We start from the raw sequence: 21,131 nt of genomic DNA, 5'->3' as shown, positions 1-21,131 counted from the left end.
ATATGCTGCCCAGTCTTTAACTTCCTAGCCTCCAGAATAATGAACTAAAGAAACCTCTTTTCTTTGTAAATTACTCAGTCTCAATTTTTCTATTATACCAATAGAAAATATACTAAGATACAGCTTTATATGTTTGTCTTCATATAACTTTTAAAAGGGCATAATGATGATTAAGACAAAAACAAAACCAAGAAGTAATAAAATAAGAAAGTGATTATTTACTTTACATGAATTTACAGCTTCAGAGGACTAAAAAATTTGTGAGTTCGATTGAAAAACCAAACATTGTTGAGGAATTCAAAGTGAGATACGTTAGAAGACTGGATAAGGGCAAAATATTAGCAAATTCTGTATTTCACACCTTCTTATTCAACATTGTTAATAAAGATGTGATGAAGATATAAGGGGGAAAATCCAAGTCATTCCCTAATTCTTTGGATAAGCAAATAAGACCTAAATTTTAAAAATAAATCTGTATTCTGATAAATTTAGATGTATATTATAAGTTCTGGAGCAATTTCTAAGAGAAGAACTAAAACATATGCAGTCATTTCTTAATATCCATGAGGGATTGGTTCCAGGACACTCCTGCAGCTACTAAAATGCACAGATGCTCAAGTCCATTATATAAAATGACAGAGAATTTGCATATAACCTACACATATCCTTCCATATCTTTTAAATCATCTCTAGGTTACTAATGATACCTAATAAAATGTAAGTGTTATATAAGTAGTTTTATATTATTTGGGGATAAGGACAATTAAAAAGGTCTATACATGTTCTTTATAGGCATGTGAATTTTTTGTGAATATTTTTTTTGTGGCTGTACCATTTTATTTTATTATTCAATTTATGTATTTTTTTTACTTATTTGATTTTGTTTATATTTTTATTTTTTTTATTGGTTGTTCAAAACATTACAAAGCTCATGATATATCATCTTTCATACATTTGACTCAAGTGGGTTATGAACTCCCATTTTTAACCCAAATACAAATTGCAGAATCACATCGGTTACACACTCACATTTTTACATAATGGCATATTAGTGACTGTTGTATTCTGCTACCTTTCCTATCCCCTACTATCCCCCCTCCTCTCCCCTCCCATCTTCCCTCTCTACCTCATCTGCTGTTGTTCAGTTCTCTCCCTTGTCCCCCCCTCTTTCCCCTCACAACCTCTTATATGTAATTTTGTGTAACATTGAGGGTCTCCTACCATTTCCATATGATTTCCCTTCTCTCTCCCTTTCTCTCCCCCCACTCATCTCTTTTTAATGTTAATCTTTTCCTCATGCTCTTCCTCCCTGTTCTGTTCTTAGTTGCTCTCTTTATATCAAAGAAGACATTTGGCATTTGTTTTTTAAGGATTGGCTAGCTTCGCTTAGCATAATCTGCTCTAATGCCATCCATTTCCCTGCAAATTCCATGATTTTGTCACTTTTTAGTGCTGCGTAATACTCCATTGTGTATAGATGCCACATTTTTTTTTATCCATTCATCTATTGAAGGGCATCTAGGTTGATTCCACAGTCTAGCTATTTTGAATTGTGCCGCTATGATCATTGATGTGGCAGTATCCCTATAGTACGCTCTTTTAAGATCCTCAGGGAATAGTCCGAGAAGGGCGATAGCTGGGTCAAATGGTGGATCCATTCCCAGCTTTCCCAGAAATCTCCATACTGCTTTCCAAATTGGCCTCACCAATTTGCAGTCCCACCAGCAATGTACAAGTATACCCTTTTCCCCACATCCTTGCCAACACTTATTGTTGTTTGACTTCATAATGGCTGCTAATCTTAATGGAGTGAGATGGTATCTTAGGGTGGTTTTGATTTGCATTTCTCTGACTGCTAAAGATGGTGAGCATTTTTTCATGTACTTGTTGATAGATTGTATGTCCTCCTCTGAGAAGTGTCTGTTCAGGTCCTTGGCCCATTTGTTGATTGGGTTATTTGTTATCTTATTGTTTAATTTTTGAGTTCTTTGTATATTCTGGATATTAGGGCTCTATCTGAAGTGTGAGGGGTAAAAATTTGTTCCCAGGATGTAGGCTCTCTATTTACCTCTCTTATTGTTTCTCTTGCTGAGAAAAAACTTTTTAGTTTAAGTAAGTCCCATTTGTTTATTCTTGTTATTAACTCTTGTGCTATGGGTGTACTATTAAGGAATTTGGAGCCCGACCCCACAGTATGTAGATCGTAGCCAACTTTTTCTTCTATCAGACGCAGTGTCTCTGATTTGATATCTAGCTCCTTGATCCATTTTGAGTTAACTTTTGTGCATGGCGAGAGAAAGGGATTCAGTTTCATTTTGTTGCGTATGGATTTCCAATTTTCCCAGCACCATGTGTTGAAGATGCTATCCTTCCTCCATTGCATGCTTTTAGCCCCTTTATCCAATATAAGAAAGTTGTACTTTTGTGGATTGGTCTCTGTGCCCTCTATTCTGTACCATTGGTCCACTTGCCTGTTTTGGTACCAGTACCATGCTGTTTTTGTTACTATTGGTCTGTAGTACAGTTTGAAATCTGGTATCGCTCCAGATTCACACTTCCTGCTTAGAATTGCTTTTGCTATTCTGGGTCTTTTGTTTTTCCATATGAATTTCATGATTGCTTTATCTATTTCTACAAGAAATGCTGTTGGGATTTTGATTGGCATCACATTAAACCTGTAGAGAACTTTGGGTAATATCGCCATTTTGATGGTGTTAGTTCTGCCTATCCATGAACAGGGTACATTTTTCCATCTTCTAAGATCTTCCTCTATCTCTCTCTTTAGGGTTCTGTAGTTTTCATTGTATAAATCATTCACGTCTTTTGTTAGGTTGATTCCCAAGTATCTTATTTTCTTTGAGGATATTGTGAATGGAGTGGTTTTCCTCATTTCCATTTCAGAAGTTCTGTTGCTGATATACAGGAATGCCTTTGATTTATGCGTGTTGATTTTATATCCTGCTACTTTGCTGAATTCATTTATTAACTCTAGCAGCTTCTTTGTAGACCCTTTTGGGTCTGTTAAATATATTATGTCATCCGCAAATAGTGATAATTTAAGTTCTTCTTTACCTATTTTTATGCCTTTAATTTCTTTTATCTGTCTAATTGCTCTGGATAGTATTTCAAGAACTAAATTGAATAGAAGTGGTGAGAGAGGGCATCCCTGTCTTGTTCCAGATTTTAGAGGGAATGCCTTCAGTTTTTCTCCATTTAGGATGATGCTAGCCTGAGGTTTAGCATATATAGCTTTTACAATGTTGAGGTAAGTTCCTGTTATCCCTAGTTTTTCTAGTGTTTTGAACATAAAGGGATGCTGTACTTTGTCAAATGCTTTTTCTGCATCTATCAAGATGATCATATGGTTCTTACCTTTAAGTCTATTGATGCGGTGAACAGCATTTATTGATTTCCGTATATTGAACCAGCCTTGCATTCCAGGGATGAATCCTACTTGATCATGTGAATATTTTTGATGTGCTGTTTTTTGAATTCACAGATTCAGAGGGCTAACTGTACAGTACTAAATAAAACATTAAAGGAATCAAATGTTACACAAGAAAATATTCACTCAATACAAAAGAAGGCAATAAAGAGAAATAGATGAACAGAAGAGACATTAGAGATGTAAAAAATAAAATAAAATGGCAGGCATAAATCTAACCATATCAATAATAATGTTAAGTAGAAATGGATTAAACAACCCAATCAAAAAACAAAGACTGTCAGTCTAAATTAAAACAACAAAGTCCAATTATATGCCCTCTACATATAACCATATGCTATCAACTATATGCTTTGACTGAGTTTAGATTCAAAAAGATACAGATGGATTGAAAAATAAAAGGATGAAAAAAGATATGTCATACAAATGACAACCATGGAAGAGCTAGAACAGCTCTCTTGGGTCCTCTCTTCCAAAATGACCGAAAAAAAAAAAAAAAAAAGAAGAAGGAATAATGGTTGTGCCAAAAAGGGCCACAGTCATGTGAGGCCTATTTGTTGCACAAACTATGCCAGGGCATGCCCAAGGACAAGGCCATTAAGAAGTAGAGGCTGCAGCCATCAGGATCATTTCCAAAGCAAGTGTTTTTGACACTGTGTGCTTTCCAAACTGTTTGTGAAGCTGCATCACTATGTGAGTTGTGCCATTCACAGCAATGTGGTCAGGAATCGATCTTGTAAGGCCTGGAAGAACTAAACACCCTCACCTGATTTTAGATCTGCTGGTGCTGCCCCATGACCTCCACCAAAGCCCATGTAAGGAGCTGGGTCCTTAATGGGTGAAGAAAAGCTATCTTCTGGGAAAAAGAAAATGAAATGGGAATTATAATTTATATAGCAAAAAAAAAAAAAGCTAGAATACTAGATGAAATAGACTTTTGTACTAAAATCACTAAATATAAAGAGGAACATTTCATAATGATAAAAGGAGTAATCTGTTAGAAAGATATAACCATCATAAGTGATATGCACATAACAACAAAGACCCAATGTATGTGCAGCAATAACAGACAGAATTGAAAGGTAAAATAGAGTTCTCCAGTAGTAGTTGGAGTATTCAATGCCCTGCTTCCAATGATTGGTTAGAATAATTGTATGGAAGATTAACAAGTATGTAGAAGATTCAAACCACAGTCTAAACCAACCAGATCTAATTCATATCTATATAACTCTCCAACCAACAATAGCAGAATTCTTCTGTAGTACACACGTAACACAGATAATTCAGAATAAACCATATGTCAACATAAAACAATCTTCAGTAAATGTAAAATGATTGAAACATTATAAATAATTTTATCTGACACCATAGAATTAAGTTAGTAATTAATCTACAGATGACACAGACTGAATTAATAAATTAGTGAACTTTGGATAATAGGCAAGATTCATATGATACAGAAATCATTTGACTTGAAAGAACTGAGGTTAGTTTAGTCTTCTAAAGAGTAATTTGGGTGGCAAAGATGAGAACAAGGTAGGACATAATAGTTTCACCTAAAAAAAAAAAAAACTGTCATTATAAAAAAAAAACAACTGTCATTTATAACAAGGAGCTTATTTATATGAGATCTTCCACAAGACACAGGTCAGACCAATGTAGGAAAGTTACAAGAGAAAATAAGGAAATATATTTTACAGTTACTTCCAATACCATCTAGACAACCTTGTGCTTTCATATATTACGTCCCCTAATGTGTATTTTTAAAGTCATCCGGAGGAAAGTCAGGTAATAATTTATAACTTGTTTTAAAGAGAGTTTCTTCTCAAAAAGATAAAAATCTATACATAAATTATATAATTACTGTAACAAATGGTTTTTTGTTGTTTTTGTTTTTGTTTTTCCCCCAAAGAGTCAAGGAGAAGCCTTAGTAATAGGAGTAGCTTGATATGCAGGCAGCCTCTGGTCCTCCCAGGCGGGAGCAAGAACTTAGATTCTGAGTGAGCCCTTTTATTGAGTCTTTCGCAACAAAATAGTGCTTCCTCAATCCCTCAACAGATTTACCAAACTTGTAAATAAATTATTATGTAACTTTCTTATATTTTGAAAACTTGATATTTTTCTTAACTTTATCAAACCAGTCTTTAATTGCCTGAATTTCTAGATCCAAAAGCAACTCTTTCTCCTAAGCCTAGGTTTAACAGTCACAGAAACTGCCAGTTCTCCCAATACCTCACTCAGATGTTTAAGGGTATTAAAATAGAATCTGTGAAAAATGACAACTATACAAAAATTAAGGACATGATCACCAGTCCAGGAGAACCTCCATTAAGTAGTGAACTTTGCACTCAAAGTGAATCATTCAGAGCCTGATGTCCTTTGGTGGGGGGAGGGGGTTGAGAAAATGCTCCTATTTGTATAATATTGTGTACACATGCACAGAGCTGGACTGAAAAACATAAATCTATTGTGTCTAATGTTGTTCTATATTTCTCTGCAATAAGACAATGTTTTTAGTAGAGACTAGAATTTTCAAAAAGTTTTTAATAAGAAAAACTTTCTATCCAATACTTAATGAGAGTTCTATTTAGAATAAAAAATACCTGAAATGAGCATTTATATTTATGGCTTACTAAAATTTCTTTGTAAGCTTGGCTATTATTGTTTTTACCTTGAATGTGTCATTTTGTTTTTGTTTTTTTTTTTTTTTACCTCCTCAGCAAACAAATCAGTTACTAAATAGTACCCAGGGTAGGGGCCAAAGGCAGGAGCAATCTTCTGATATTGATGCCTGGTGGAATACACTCCAGCCACTCATCACCATGTGCCACACGAAGACATTACAAGTTCTTTGTGTCTTTTTAGAGATGGCTGTAGCAATATCAGATGATGAAATGTTTTTCTTAAAGCACTGGAAAGTGGGGATTGAGTTTAACATTTTATAAAAACTTCCAAGGTCCTTTGAAGAAACAATGCTCAAAAACAAAGTTGACTGAATTTTTAAAATAAATTATACACTAACCTTGCCTGTTAAACTTATGCAAATGCATTCTGAAAATATTTTCCTTTAAATCTGAATTTTGACAAAATTTATATTTAAAGAACAAAAGTTACATTTTCAGTTATCTACACTGAATGTTCGGTTCCTCATCTATGGAAATGCTCCATTAATTTTTCCCGCTAATAGTTTATGGTTGGCCATGCTTTGTCCTAGCGACATAAACTTTTTTGATATTATCAATGAGTTGTTCCTGACCTTTTGGTTGAGAATTGTGTGGTATTGTTTAAAGAGTATCCAGTGAAATTTGTATGAGCACAACAGGCATTTTTAAAGTAGGTATTCCTGGCCTTGAATCTATAATGCAATTTAATCATAATCACTTGTAGAAGAAAATAGTCTTGCCACAGCAGTTTCAGGTTTTCTATTTCCAAATGAGAGAAAATTGATGTAATGCTCTTTACATTGCATTTTACAGAAAAGCATAAGATCTGTTTACCTGGTTGAAATTCAAATTGTTTTATTATGGTGTCAATTCTTTGGTTTTGGCAGCACTTCTAAAGTGTCTGTTCACCAAAAGACTCCCATAGTGAATGAATGCTAGTGTTGACACCACCTAACAAGCAGGGATTATGTGTTTACAGAAGAAGTAATATGATAGGTCAAGTATAAGAGGCACTTCTCGAGAGTACTTCAGCACATAATGAGTGACTGACTAGAAAGTGCGAAGCTGCCACTCTGGCTGGAGTCCGTGTTGATGCCTGCCTCTCTTCTCCAAAGCTCTCTTGATCATGTTCAGCTGCTCTGTTCTCATGTGGGGAATAATAGTAGAGTAAAGCTGCTTTTCTGTCTCATTTTTCTTGCTAATTTACACATTCAAGCCATTTTTTGTTTGCTACCCTTATTTGCTATTCCCTTTTGTCAAGGCACTGTTCTCTTTTTTGCCTCAGGCCTAAGAACTAATTTGAGCTTCTATAATTACTTCATGTTTTACACCTGTCTGCATATCATGCTCCCCTTGTCTCTGTACTTAAGTTGTATATTTCCTTGCAGAAAGCTAGTTTTCATATACAAGGACTCCTAAGTTTCTCCCCTCAGACTTCCTTCAGAAAAAGCACAATTAAACTGTTGCGATATCCTCAGCAATGTGGCTGACCTTTGCAGTTCATGAAGGACAAATGAACACTGTCTGCTCAGACAGTTTGTGTTAAGACATTGTGGAGCAGAGAGCCTGAGCTTTGTTCCTCATGAATGAAGCAATGGTTGTAGTCATTTTAAAATCATTAAGACTCTGAATGCACTGTCTCATTCTACAGTGTTTGCTCTACGGCTGCTCTTCTGCTTTAATAGCAGCTTATTAAATTTGGGTCAAGCGTACTCTGAAGAGTATCACAATGAAGAAACTGTTCTAAAAGTTACCTGTTTAAAAAAGGCAATTGATTAGATTTTTAACTTAAGTGACAGCTGCAATTCATTGCCTATTCTTTGTGATGTCCTGCAGCCCAAGCCGCCTTTTGTAATTTGGGCTTCATTTTGTAAGAGCTTTCCTGAATAATCCAGGGTTGCTTTCCACTCAGAGCCTGCTCCAATCCAATTAGGAGTTTAACAAGGGTCAAATTAAGGAGACTTTGCACTTGGTGTTTGCATCATTAGCCATAAGACTGTTATGTGAGTGCATGCCTGTGTGTCAGGGAAGAGGAGGGAAAGGCTGCAAGATGGGACAGACACAAAGCTGTCATCCACCATGTGCTGTGCCCTTCGCTGATGGAGGCTCAGCGGGTTAGCAACAACATTTCCAGTTGTCTTTTGGGGCTGTTGCCTTGTCAGCTCACTACTATATAGTTGTTGGGAGGTTACAGGTGCTAGCAGGGGCTGATGAGGAAGAGTGTTTTGTGCCTACTCTTTTTCTCTTCTGGTAGTCTGTTGTGATTGGACAAACCACTGGGAAGACGTGAAGTTGAAACCTCTTGAGCATTCATTATTTTTGATAAGATGACAACTATCTAGGCTCGTGTTCTCACTCCTTGTGCTGTTTCCTGCCTTAAAAAAAAAAAAAAAAAACGTAATTGTTCTTTCTGTAAAATATTATCATAGGAAGCAGAAATTAATTTTTTAGGAGAATAGTTTGGTGAGGCCTTGCAAAGATCAATTACCTGCTATTTAAGAAAAGAAAGTGTTTATGCTATTATTTTCAGAATTGTGTTACTTAGGATAGCATTTTATTTCCTTTTGTCCCTATCATCAATTTGTATCCATCAATGTGCTTTAGCCACATTATTACTGCTGTTTAAAGAAAATGACCTATTTCCAAAAAGAAAAGACAACAGAATTCTACTAACCAGTACTTGTCTGCGTGGGATATTGCTAGAAAACTGTTGGTGTGCCCAGGCAGCAATGCTTTGTGCTGCTACATACAAAGTAAAGATTTATCTAAAAATAACACTTTCATTGTTCCTTTCTTACCTCCTCAACCCATTAATAGGTACTTTAGTATCATGAGAGTTTTCATAGTTTAATCCCCTTTCAAAAGCTTTTCAGAATAAAAGCTCTAAATGGTCCTCAGTATTAATTTGATGTGACTTCTGTACAATATGGTTTAAAAACTCTCAGAAGCACATTTTTACAGCTTTACCCTTTTTCACTGGAGCAGTGTGTGGAAAACACCAGCTAAATGTTTAGTGGAGTCTCTGACATGAGCCATTTTTGTTGCTTTCTTATATACTTTGCCAGTATAAAAAAGCCTGGTCTCTGTGCTATAACTGTGATTTCTCAGGAATATTATTGTGTGTTACACACTACTTTTTAAAAATATAAATGTCTTCCTCATATTGGTATTTTTCAAAGCTGTATTTTTAGGCTCAGATTATCTAAGAATTAAAAGCCAGTAATGAAATTGGCTCAGTAAGTAGCAATCAGGCTTGATTATATGCATTGGGTTACATCTTTGTTTATATTTGAACCACAGTGGTTTCAAACAGTTTCCAGTGCTAATAACCCACTTCACTTTTTTCATGTTTTGTTGCTTTTGACTACACATCTGTCTTTCTAAAAAAAAATTAATATATAGCAAATATAATTCTTCTAGTCTACAAGTCATTTAATATTGAACCTGTGCATCCCATGACAAACCCCATTTCCTTAACTTCCTATACCTCTACACAGCTTCCAATGTAGTGGGAGGAAAAAAAATTAATTCTTTTAAATTCCATATTCCTTGACTTGAGTTTTAGTGTTCACATTTTCCAGGGGGATATATATGTCTGTGTGTGTGTGTGTGTGTGTGTGTGTGTGTTTTACATGAGTATGGACACATAAAGATCTTTCCACAGTAAGAAAATAAATTCATGTATTTTTTTAAATAATATTTTTGAAGCACCTGCTTAGTGCCAGGGACAGTGCCAGTGAAAAAGGGAAAGCCCAACAATTCTGCTTTGCTCTCTGGAGTTTTAGTGTAGTGGAGAGACAGGCAGAAATCAAATAAACCCACAAATCAGTGTAAATTCACAACTGCCAAGGTGCTGGTATTGGGAAGGTGATTAGTCAGCAAGTACAAGGAGAGTGAATGTTTCTGAGAAAGTGACTCTAAGCTCACCTGTTGAAGACATTTTGGTATTAAAAAAATTCTTATTTTCTTTTCAAAGAACTGAAAAACATTTACACATATGTTTTTGACTCCCACATTTACAAACATACTCAACTTTGTACTGATAATATATTAAAATAAGGGAACATGTAGAAAAAGGCATTTGAAAAGAGATATAAATATAATTTAAAAAGCAAGTTTCAGGCTATATCACAGATAGGGGATAAACAAGTGATTTCTAAAACTGTTTTTTCCCTTTGCTTACACTTTCTCTGGGTTCCCTACCCACTTCTAAATGCTGGTTCCATGGTTTATCTGCTTACCATGTGAAAGCAGATTAGAATCTTCTAATGTTGAATCAATAGTGTGCTGGAACCAGTTCCTTTAGGCTTGTGAGAGGCACATATTCAGTGTTATCATCTTGGTAGCCTGAATCTGCCTTTTTGGGGACATTTAAACAATAGAAATTTGTAAACCCTACAAGCAGGCCTCACACTGGCCCCCACCCTGGGTGGCTTATCAGCATACTCTTGGTTATTTTGGATATATCCATGGGATTTGGCCTTACACTTAGATTTGGAAAGAGTGCATAAATTCTCAGCTTCCCTCTATTCCTCTATATGACCTGGGAATGGAAATTAGGAAACATAACATAGAATTTGAAGTTGTTATTAATACTATTAATTTATTTTAAGTTTCATAAACATAAAAACTTAGTTATATTTTGGTTTCTGAGTATATAAAATTTTAACAAATGAAATTATTTGCCTTTGATATTAAAACTTTTCCCTATGGATTAAATAATGGCTCTCTAAATATTCCAGAGTGCTTGTAGGCAATGTAAACTTGAAGGTGTATTTTAGACTACTTACCAATGATCTTAATCAGTTTTTATTTTTTCCCCTACAATGAATTGTTTTTTGGCTCACAAATCAAAACAGCTATTTTTTTCTGAATATAAATGTAATATTTATAAATGTTAAAATGTAGCCAATGTATAATAGTATAAAATGAAAATTACCCATAGTCCAGAAGCTTAGAGATAAAAGTTATTAGCATCTATATCATACTTCTGCAAGGTATGTGTCTACATACAGTTAGATATATTTTTACAGATCAGAGAATATAGATTATTTTGGAACCCTTCCTCTCAATTTTTCCACATACTATGCATACAGATGAACAACTTATTGTATCAGGATACATCTAGGGATACAGTGAAACCTAAAGCTGTATTTAGAATTTGTAATTGCACCTTAAAAGGAGTGGCAAAAATACAGTTTTGAAGAGATAGGTTAAAAATTATAGTTACTGAGGTACTGTTTCAGTAACTATAATTTCCTCATCAAAAAGCTTAATGTAGGCTGGACACAGTGGTACAGGCCTGTAATCCTAGCAGTTCAAGAGGCTGAGGCAGGAGGATATCGAGTTCAAAGCCAGCCTCAGCAAAAGCAAGGTGCTAAGCAACTCAGTGAGACCCTGTCTCTAAATAAAATACAAAATAGGGCTGGGGATGTGGCTCAGTTGTCACCCTGAGTTCAATCCCCAGTACCAAAGGAAAAAAAAAAAAAAAAGCTCAATATAATAAAATACTCTTGGCATTCATGAATTTCAGTATCAGGGACTCTTTGGGGGTGGTGAAGACATTAAAATATTTAAAAAGTAAAATCAGTTATCTAATTGATTTTAAATGAATTAGCTGCAAATATAGAAAGTTTTTTACTTTAGTTTGTAAGTTCAATTTACATGTCTTACTTATAAATGTTTTAATGTTGAATAAAAATAACATTTACTTTCAGTTGCTCTTTAATTCATATTTAAATAACTAATAAGTCATTCCTGTATTATTTAATGTCAGCTCCATATTAATTCATTAGATGGTCTTAGATATTTCCAATTTCATCTATTACATTTTTAAGTCTGATTTATTATTTGTAGTAGTTGTTCAAATGCTTAGAAAGATTTTTGTTAAATTGGTAAGTCATCTTACTAAATTTTTGAAGTGTTTGAAAGTCAGATATTATTAATTTGGCAATAGTAATTTGACATTCTTATGTGGAACTATGATATCAAGATGCAATAGTTAAAACAGCCCAGGCTTCAGAGTTAGCCAATCTTGGATATAATGAGCCACTTACATTTTCAGATTTCCAGTTTCCTCATCAAAAAAACTGAGACATTAGGACTTAACTTCATTGGATCTTTGAGAGTTTTAAATTCTAGGTAAGAACAAGGAAATACCTAGGACCCTATAAGCTTAAGTGTCCTACCACTCCCTTACTCTCTTACTACTTACCTAGAATTCTTAAGATGAATTCTTAAGAATTCTTAAGATGAATTCTAGGTAAGTAGTTATATAAATTTTTAGAGTTAGTATTTGAGATAAATTATTTCTTTCTAATTCTTCAATATAAATAAAGCCCCAGAATGACTTGTTGCAGGTCATATAACTTACCAGAAGACCTGGATTGAAGTACTGGGGATTGAACCTAGGTGTGCTCTACCACTGAGCTAAATCCCCGGTCCTTTCAATTTTTTGAGACAATGTCTTGCTAAATTGCTCAGGCTGGCCTCAAACTTGGGGATCCTCCTATCCCACCCTTCAGAGCAGCTGGGATTATAGGTACATGCCCAGCCTTAGCCTAGCTCTTGTGATTCCCAGCTCAGTGTTCTTAACTTCAAACCACTCCTCAAAGTATAAAATTTTTGCCATTGTTAAGAGAGACTTTGAGAGTCACCAGGTCCAATTTCACAGTGTAGGACCCTTTCTTGAGTATTCCTTGTACTGTGCATCAGACATTTTTAATGATTATGGTCACGAGAATCTCTTGTTAATTTATCCTCTTCTAGCTACTCTCCAGATTTTCCTCCTTAATGCTATTTCCAATGACTTCTTCCTTTCTTTCTTAGATCCACTCAAATTAGGGTCTAGCTTCCACCACTTCTCTGACATGCTTTTATCAAGGTCACCAAGGACCTCCATTTTGACAATGAAGGCCAGTCTGTTGTTCTTACATAATTTAATCATGCCCTCTTTGAATCATTCTCTGAGCTTCGCTTCTCAGACACCATACTTCTGTTCTATCTTATTCACTTCTCCTTTTAGTCTTTATTGTTGAACTTTTCCCCAACCATCTAATACTAGAGTGCCAACAAAAACAGTTCTTGGACCATATTTAAACTACTCCTTTGATAATCTCATTCAGTCTCATGACTTTAAATATTATTTGTATCCTGAAAGCTCCAAAATTTAAATTTCTAGACTGAATCTCTTTCTTAAGTCCCAATGTCTACTTGACATTTCTGCTTGTATGTGTCTAATAGATAAATCAAACTTACCTTGACCAATTCTGAATTTCTTTTCTCTTATCCCCTCACCCACACTGCCCTCACTTTCCTCTTCTTTATTTTCCCCTACAGTTCCTTGCAACTCAGTCAAACGAGTCGTTCAAGCCAAAACCTAGGAATTATCCTTCATAGCTTACTTTTTCTCATACTTCACATATACAGGCTTTTAGCAAACATACTGCTGTACTCCAAAATGTATTTAGATGTTACCATTTCTCACCGTGTCCAGAGCTACTGCATAAGCCACCCTCTTCAGGATATTCTGTAATTTAAAGTGCATCTCATTAGGTATAAAAATATTCAGAAATAACCTGATTAAACATGCTCTAGTAGAATTGTTAAAACTTTTTTCCATCATAATAATTTATCCTAGGATTTTAAGGTTCATTTATTATAATATTGACAAGAGTCAACCAAAAGTCTAATATTTTTTATGTTAATCATTCCTAGATAGGTATTCTCATTTAAAATAATCAAATGATTATTGAATGCCTGCATACACAAATTTGTTTCATTGTCACCACAGCTCTTAATGGTAGATATTGTCATCACAATGAACAGATGAGGAAGTAGAGGCTCAGAAAATTTAAGTACAGTTGTGTGCACCACATAGCAACATTGGACCTACCCCATATACAGTAGTCTCATAAGATCATGTTGTTGCCTAGTGAAGTCCTAGTCTTCTTACTTTATGTAAGTACACTTCAAAATGTTCACAGAATGACAAAATTGCCTAAAAATAAATTTCCCAGAGTATGTCCCAATTGTTAAACAACACATGACCTTAATTTTCCTGAGATGACAGAGCTGGGAATTAGTGGAACTGGCAGTCAAATTCAGATCTGTTTAATTTCAAAACCTATTCTTGGACCACTACATATGAAGACCTAGAGATGGGAGGGAACATAATTCATTCAAAAATTCAAAAGATGTTCAGTATATTGGGAAGGGTGTAAGGCATAGGATGCTGACAAGAATCACACTGGAGAGGATTGTGCTCGACTTTATGGATTATAAACCACATTGAGGAGTTTACATTTTACCAACAGGTATTGGGAAGGAGAGCTGTTATTTTAATCAGATTCACTTTCTGAATAATTATTTCTCTAACATCAGTATGAAGAATGAATTGGAAGATGGAATGCCGAAAGTTTTGAGTGGCCTAAATAGAGTAGTGTTTTGTTTTGTTTTTATTTTTTTCTTTTCTTTTGGTTTTTCTTTGTTGTTGTTGTTGTTGTTGTTGTTTTAAAGCAGGAATGACAAGATTTGGGAGATTTCAGAAGTGAAATGGATACAACTTGAGAACTGATTAGGTATGTGAGGAAGAGGATGGCCCTCAGATTTCTGGCTGGGTAGTTGAGGGTATTCAGAGAGTGAACATTGAAGGGGACTAAACTTGGACTAGGCCTAGAAGGTTGCTACAAAATTCTTTTGGAAATAGTGAAAGGTGCACAGGAGATGTCTAAGAGGCAGCACTAAGAGCATATTATGTTCAGGGAGTGGAGGTCTCCTCTGCAGGTGAGTAGGTGAATCTGGGAGACCTCAGGACATGGATAGTGACTGAAATCAAAGCATAGGAGAGCTGGGTAGAGGATTGTTTTCAGAGTTCCCCCTCAAGTGGGATTCCCGCACTAGAGCACCTAACAGGAAAGGAATGAAGGGAGCTGGAAGTGGGTTTCACACTGTGCCCTTCCTTGTGCGATACTTCTCTTCCTAGTGGGTAGCCTGAGTGCCTAAATGTCTAAGCTGTGGACAGGTATCCTTCACACAGAAAGTTTTCTTATACAGGCTGGCATGTTGTGGCTTTTGTTTGACCTCTGTGCAGTTTACTCTGGCCTGACCTTCGCTCTGGCACAGCCCAACCCTGTGTTCTCCCTGGTGTCCAAGGAAAAAATCTGACCTGGGGTAGTCCCTGTTCTTCAGAGGGTAGGCACTATTCTGTACACCACCAAAATAGGAAACAAGTTCAAAGATTTTTCAACACACATCCTGGGCAGGGAGGAAATAATGAGTCAGAAAGGCAATCATCTATCCCCAGGTCATCTTAGGCAGGAATGAAGAGTCAAACAGAGAGAGAACTAGCAGTATATGTGAGGGACTAGAGTATGAGTCACTCTAAGTACTTAGCGAATGCCTGAATGGTCCCTTTGAAAGAAGGGCGGGAAAGCAAGGAGCAGTCTACTGGACCAGAGAGATGCCTTTAAATTCCTGTCTCCAGTCATTGGCTTAAGCCATTTATGAATGGTGTTCTGATTCTAATACCTAGACAGACAACAACCTTTGCTGTGTCATTCCTGTTATAAAGATACCAGTCTCTTAAATTAAAACAGGGAGGGGGAGAGGTTGTTGCAAATGATGTTTAAGGAATAGAGTTAGTAGGGAAAAAATCAGGAGAGTGGTATATAGAAGCTAAGATGAGAACTGAAGACATTAGCTAAATTTATCAAGGAGATCATCAGTCACTGTGGAAAGGTCATTTCAATAATTGTTGAGGGCTTAATTGCACTAAGTATTTTTAATTTTGAGCCATAGAGAGGAATGCATGTAGATTTGTTAATTGCATCTTGAAGATTTCAAACAAACTTCTATCTCATTGTGATTTGGAGTGTCAAAGGATCTGACCTGAATATAGGGTTCTATTGGAGACTTTTTATTAGAGTCTCTCAGATATTTGCAATTTATTCTCAGTGTATTCTTAAAAACATTTGAAGTGGGTTTGTTTGAATTTCTATATAAAGGAGAGTAAGATTGGGAGGGCTGAAGGAGATCTACAGGAACAATCCATAGAAATTGTCTTAAAGCTGTATGCTCTATGCCCTAGGTTACAGTTCCTTAAAAATGGTGATGTGTTCTAGAAATGTTTTTATTCACAAATTAAATAAGTCTGAGGAAGTGCACATGCACCCTCACACAACTGCCCTTTCTCCTGTCATGCTTGACATGATTATGAACTTATATTTTGTCCCTCACTTGCAAATAATGTAAATACTTAAGTGTCCATTCATATTTTCACTTATTTTTCCCAATCTGCTCTTGTTCACTAACTGGCTAAAAGTACTCGGCCTTGGGTTGTCAACACAGAGGTCCTGATGCACCCTACCAGGATGTTGGGATGTGTAGGGATGATTTTTAGGTATTTCTGGTACTCAGTTTTGTACAGTATCACATATTACTTTCTGCTGTTTATGCTGAGAAAAATAAAAACTTGCAAAGGAATAAAAACGAAGAAAGCAAGATGAAAGAGTAAAGAAGAAAGAATTTATTAAACATCTGTATCAAATACCATGCTAGGAACTTTCATATATAGTTTCTCATTTAGTCCTTACAACTTTACTAGCCACCCAGTTTACAGTTGAGAAGACTGGGGCTTGGAAACATCCAGGAAGGTTTAGAAACTTGTCTTATCAGCCATTTAGGAAATAAATATAACTGGGATTCTAGTCCTTGACATCTTATTAACATCTGAGACTTTTGCCACTATCCAGTATACCACCTCCTCTTCCTCTTTTTGAATCTTATTTCCCTTATGACCTCTTCATCAATTTTTACATACTTTCCAAATAAGTGGAAATTATATATTTTTAAAAATGGATTATATGTGCACAGTTCAAGTTTGTTATTGAAGGGAATGAATATAACTTTTAAAGTAAGTGTGATCCATTTAAATGCTGGCAATTCCAGGTAAATACTCAAAAGCTTTGCCATTTCTCAAAATAATTTTTTAATGTTGAGGTAATTGTATTCATACATCAACCTGCAGTTGTGAAATGACTACTTCATGGAAAGCACTGTTCAAATGGCTAGTGTTCTTAAGATGACTGGACTTTAAAGTATTGTTACTATATAAAAACCTTCAAAATATTTATTGATGATTATTAAGATGCAGCTATTTTCTTTGCCTCAGAACAGTTAAATACTTTAAATTGACTTAAATCCACAATGAAATACCAAGCCTACTACCAATTTTATAAGCAAGAAAGACATTTGACAGAGAAAGAAAAATTAGTCAGTATAATTATTATTGAGCTTGTTATCCATGCATCCAGAATCTTTAAACCTTTATCAGTCATTGATTGCAATCTACATAATTACTCTATAATATTCTAATGGATGTTGAATATCTATATATGCACTTAATGATAATCAAATATATGGGCAGTATTCTACTATATTATACTGTTTAAGATACTCTTGAATGAATTTATATCATTTTTAACTGCTACAAAGAAATTCTCTTTAGAATTTTAACTATAAGAGAAGTCATACACTATATATTGATAAGTTTCGAAGTCACATCATTTAGTTAGCTTAGAGTACTGTCTGCAAATAATTACTCTGGAGATGGTGACTAAAAAGTATAGCTTGAAATTGCACCATCAGTAAATACCTTTACTGAAAGTTTGTTGTTGGTTGATTGGTTGTTTGGTTGGGTTATTGGTTGACTCATATTGAGCATATTCTGTATAATTGAGCTCCCCTCCAGCCCTACTGAAGTTTTTTATGCCCAGTACAGACATTTGATATTTGTAATTGCCTGTTTGTTTGTTTGTTTTACTAATTTTATGACTATTAGCTGTAGAATGAGAATTTCAAGATAGATTTTCTGTCATTCTGTGCATTAGAGAGCATTTCGACTTATTTTCCCAATTGAATCTTAGCCCTCCTTCTTCTACTCGTAGCAGAAATGGAATGGTTGTCTATTCAAGCAGGAATTTTTAAAACACTTCAATTTCCAAAAAAGTCTGTTAAACTCACCCATATCTTGAACTGTCAATGAAAGCATATGGTTTTGCTTTTAATTTCTAACGTGCATTAGTTGCACTACAGGTACATGACAGGAAGTAAAATCTTGAACACACACCTGCCCAATATTAATTAAAATTTTGGCTGAATAAAACCATGTTTATAGAGGTTTGCCTGAAGGTTCAGAAGAACATTCATTTCTAAACGTTCTATATCCCTGAATTAAACCTCATCAGCTGAAACTGTGAAACTGGGCCATCATGTTGGCCTTTCTTCTGGTTCAATTCTTTGTTTACATTGAAGTTACATTCAAGTTACCTCAAGAAATAGAGGCTTTCTAGTAAGGTTGTTTGTATATATGGTCTGGGGTTTAAAAGACTAAAAAATGGGATTGTTTCTAGGGACCAACTGCTTTCTCCATTCCTCTTCCATGAGCCACTTGGTCAGCTAGTCTCTGAGCCTTTCCACCTCTCTCTCAACAGATAGCTTTCCTGCATTTATTCATAGTTTCGGTTTCCTTGTATTTTCAGCTTCCCAGTGTTCCCTCTTGGCTGTACTGGCTTCTCAAAGCATGGTGACATTTTAGCTTCAGTTCCCACTGCCATTTACACAGTTCTTTCTGTGTTTCCTACTCCTACAGTGAAAATCTGACTCACTGAGCTAATAGTCTTGAGCCAAGCCAAACCACAAACTATTGACAAATCTGTGGACTAGCTGCCATTGATTCAGTCTAGAGGAGCTGCCTTCTGGTCCTCTTAGGTTGGCCCCTTTCATGGGAACCCTGGAGGAACCCATTTCTCTCAGAAGGAGATGTGGACTGTCTACTAAGAGGGGTGTAGGCTGTATTGTACTAACTCTGGATAGGACTGAGTTTTCTAAGTGGTGCTTTGGAAAATATAAATAAGCCCTGAAACTGAGTGTAAAGATGTTGTTGAAGATATTAGTCATTAAGCTATACAGTACCCTTTTTTTTTTAAACTCCTAGTATAAAGTTATTTTAGCTTTACTATTAGGGTAATTATTCTTGAACTGCTGGTTTTTATCTTACTTTGTAGTAAACTTATTTTTTTTTGACATATTGCCTATTGGGAGTTTATACATTTGTGGCCCAAATGTATATATTCCCAATTGAATCTTAGCCCTTCTTCTTTTACTTCTTTTACTCATAGCAGAAATGGAATGATTGTCTATTCAAGCAGGAATTTTTTAAAAACTTCAATTTTCAAAAAAGTCTGTTAAACTCACCTATATCTTGAATGGAAACTTCCTTAAACAGGAAGTTTAAATGATTTTGTGGTATACTTTTTATTTTTATTATCAACCTTAAACCTTGATTTAGTTCCTGTGTTTGACCTTTTTTTTTTACATATTTCTAATTAGAATTATATTTTATATATTTCTATATATCAATTTATATCTTTTTCAAAAGGAAGGAATATATATGTATTTAAATTGTAACACATCTAGGGACATGATAAAGTTACCAGCTAGTTTGTAGTTAAATCTGAACTAATTTTTTTTTTAAATGAACAAATAATTTGAAAATATTAGAACATTACATTCTTCTGTATTTATGTAATTTAAAAATCATCCAGCTACTTTTTTAGAAATGTGAACTCCCTTTTGGGTTTAGAAATATCTTTCAAATAAAGTTTGAGATTACCTATTAATCATTTTTTGACATAACTTTGTAACATATTCTTGTTTTGAAGAAGGTAAGTGCAATAAAATCAACATGCATTTTAAAATTGTTTTCACCTAACCCCGTTTTCTAAAGCAGCAGCTCTACCCCTCCAACAATAACATAGTCCTAAAATTATTTATTTTTTCCCCCTGACTGTACTTCTTGGCAACTCCTTTTTAAAAAAGAAAGAAAGAAACTGACATGAATTTTACATAAAAGAAGCCCTTGAGGTGGAAAGTTAGGGAAAGCTGCATGAGTTTATAGTAGACAAAATGTCGCTTGCATTTTGCTGCTCAGTAGTTTGATATACTCATTTGCTGATGTGAAATGACGAGGGCTTACAAAACAGGGTTTTGTTTTTTAGCTGCCTGTGGACCTAGTGGGGCCTAACAGAACCCAGTCAGCAGGTCATTAACTCTGGAGAAAACAGCTTGCATTAATATGCTCTAATCCGGTATAATTAGTCAAATTACTGCACGCCGACCAGCTTGTCATGTGTTGTCAGACTTGGCATGCACGCTGGATTGCCTGGGTCCCTCTGGAATGCCACCCTCCGACAAGGAAAACTGCTCATTTGTAGTGGTCTTGAACCCTTGATAGAAAAGCCTTCAAAAACAGTGGTCACAGAGGAACTTCTGCTAATTCTTTGGGTTAAAATATTTTTTATCAAAAATACCAGCCTTTTGGCAACTGAAGAGAAATCCTGTCATTTCTTTGGGCACACTTTCTGTGGCAGTCTATGTAATGGAGGAAGAGAAATTAAGGCTAGTGTGAAAAAACCTAAAATAAATCATTACCAGTTGATCAGCTATGTTCTAGTATATGGAAGTGTTGGTTTGTCTGTTTGTGTATGTGTGGGTCTTTTTCCAGTAGGGTAAGAGGTTATTAAACTCTAAAAGGGCCACATTAGCATAAATTTACAAGAGCTCTTGTTCTGGCGGCATGATAAAAACCTGTGTTACCTTTGCATTAACACTGAATTGCTTGTTGTGCTTTTGGCAATGACAGATAAGTCAGTGTAATTCCCCATTGCAACGGAAATGATGCTCCAGATTCCAAACGCATCCTGAAGATGTCACTGACAATAATCTTCAAAGAACGGCCAGTGAAAGTGGGCTGTATGTTTGTAGGATGATATACTGCAAATGACAGGAAGAATTATGTGAGTGAAGACGAATCTGTAACATATTATTAAGCAATTTCACGAGAATAACAGGGATAAAAGGATAATGGATGAGGGTGTCATTATTACCTTCATGTAGAGGGAAAGCAAAAGCAAAGGTAGAGAGACAAGATTAATTGAGGAAGGGTGAAGCATTCATTGCTCATC

General features: G+C 35.3%; 1 protein-coding gene and 1 pseudogene across 4 annotated transcripts in view; both read left to right on the top strand.

Moving 5' to 3' along the window:
* Window positions 1–21,131, top strand: part of Nbea (neurobeachin) — a 622,915-nt gene that overhangs the window by 464,845 nt on the left and 136,939 nt on the right. The window lies entirely within an intron of this gene.
* On the top strand, window positions 3,881–4,264 carry LOC143411798 (small ribosomal subunit protein eS26 pseudogene; annotated as a pseudogene).

This window comes from Callospermophilus lateralis, chromosome 12, assembly GCF_048772815.1.
Source record: "Callospermophilus lateralis isolate mCalLat2 chromosome 12, mCalLat2.hap1, whole genome shotgun sequence".
NCBI lineage: Eukaryota > Metazoa > Chordata > Mammalia > Rodentia > Sciuridae > Callospermophilus > Callospermophilus lateralis.
This window is presented reverse-complemented; position numbering and strand designations above follow the sequence as displayed.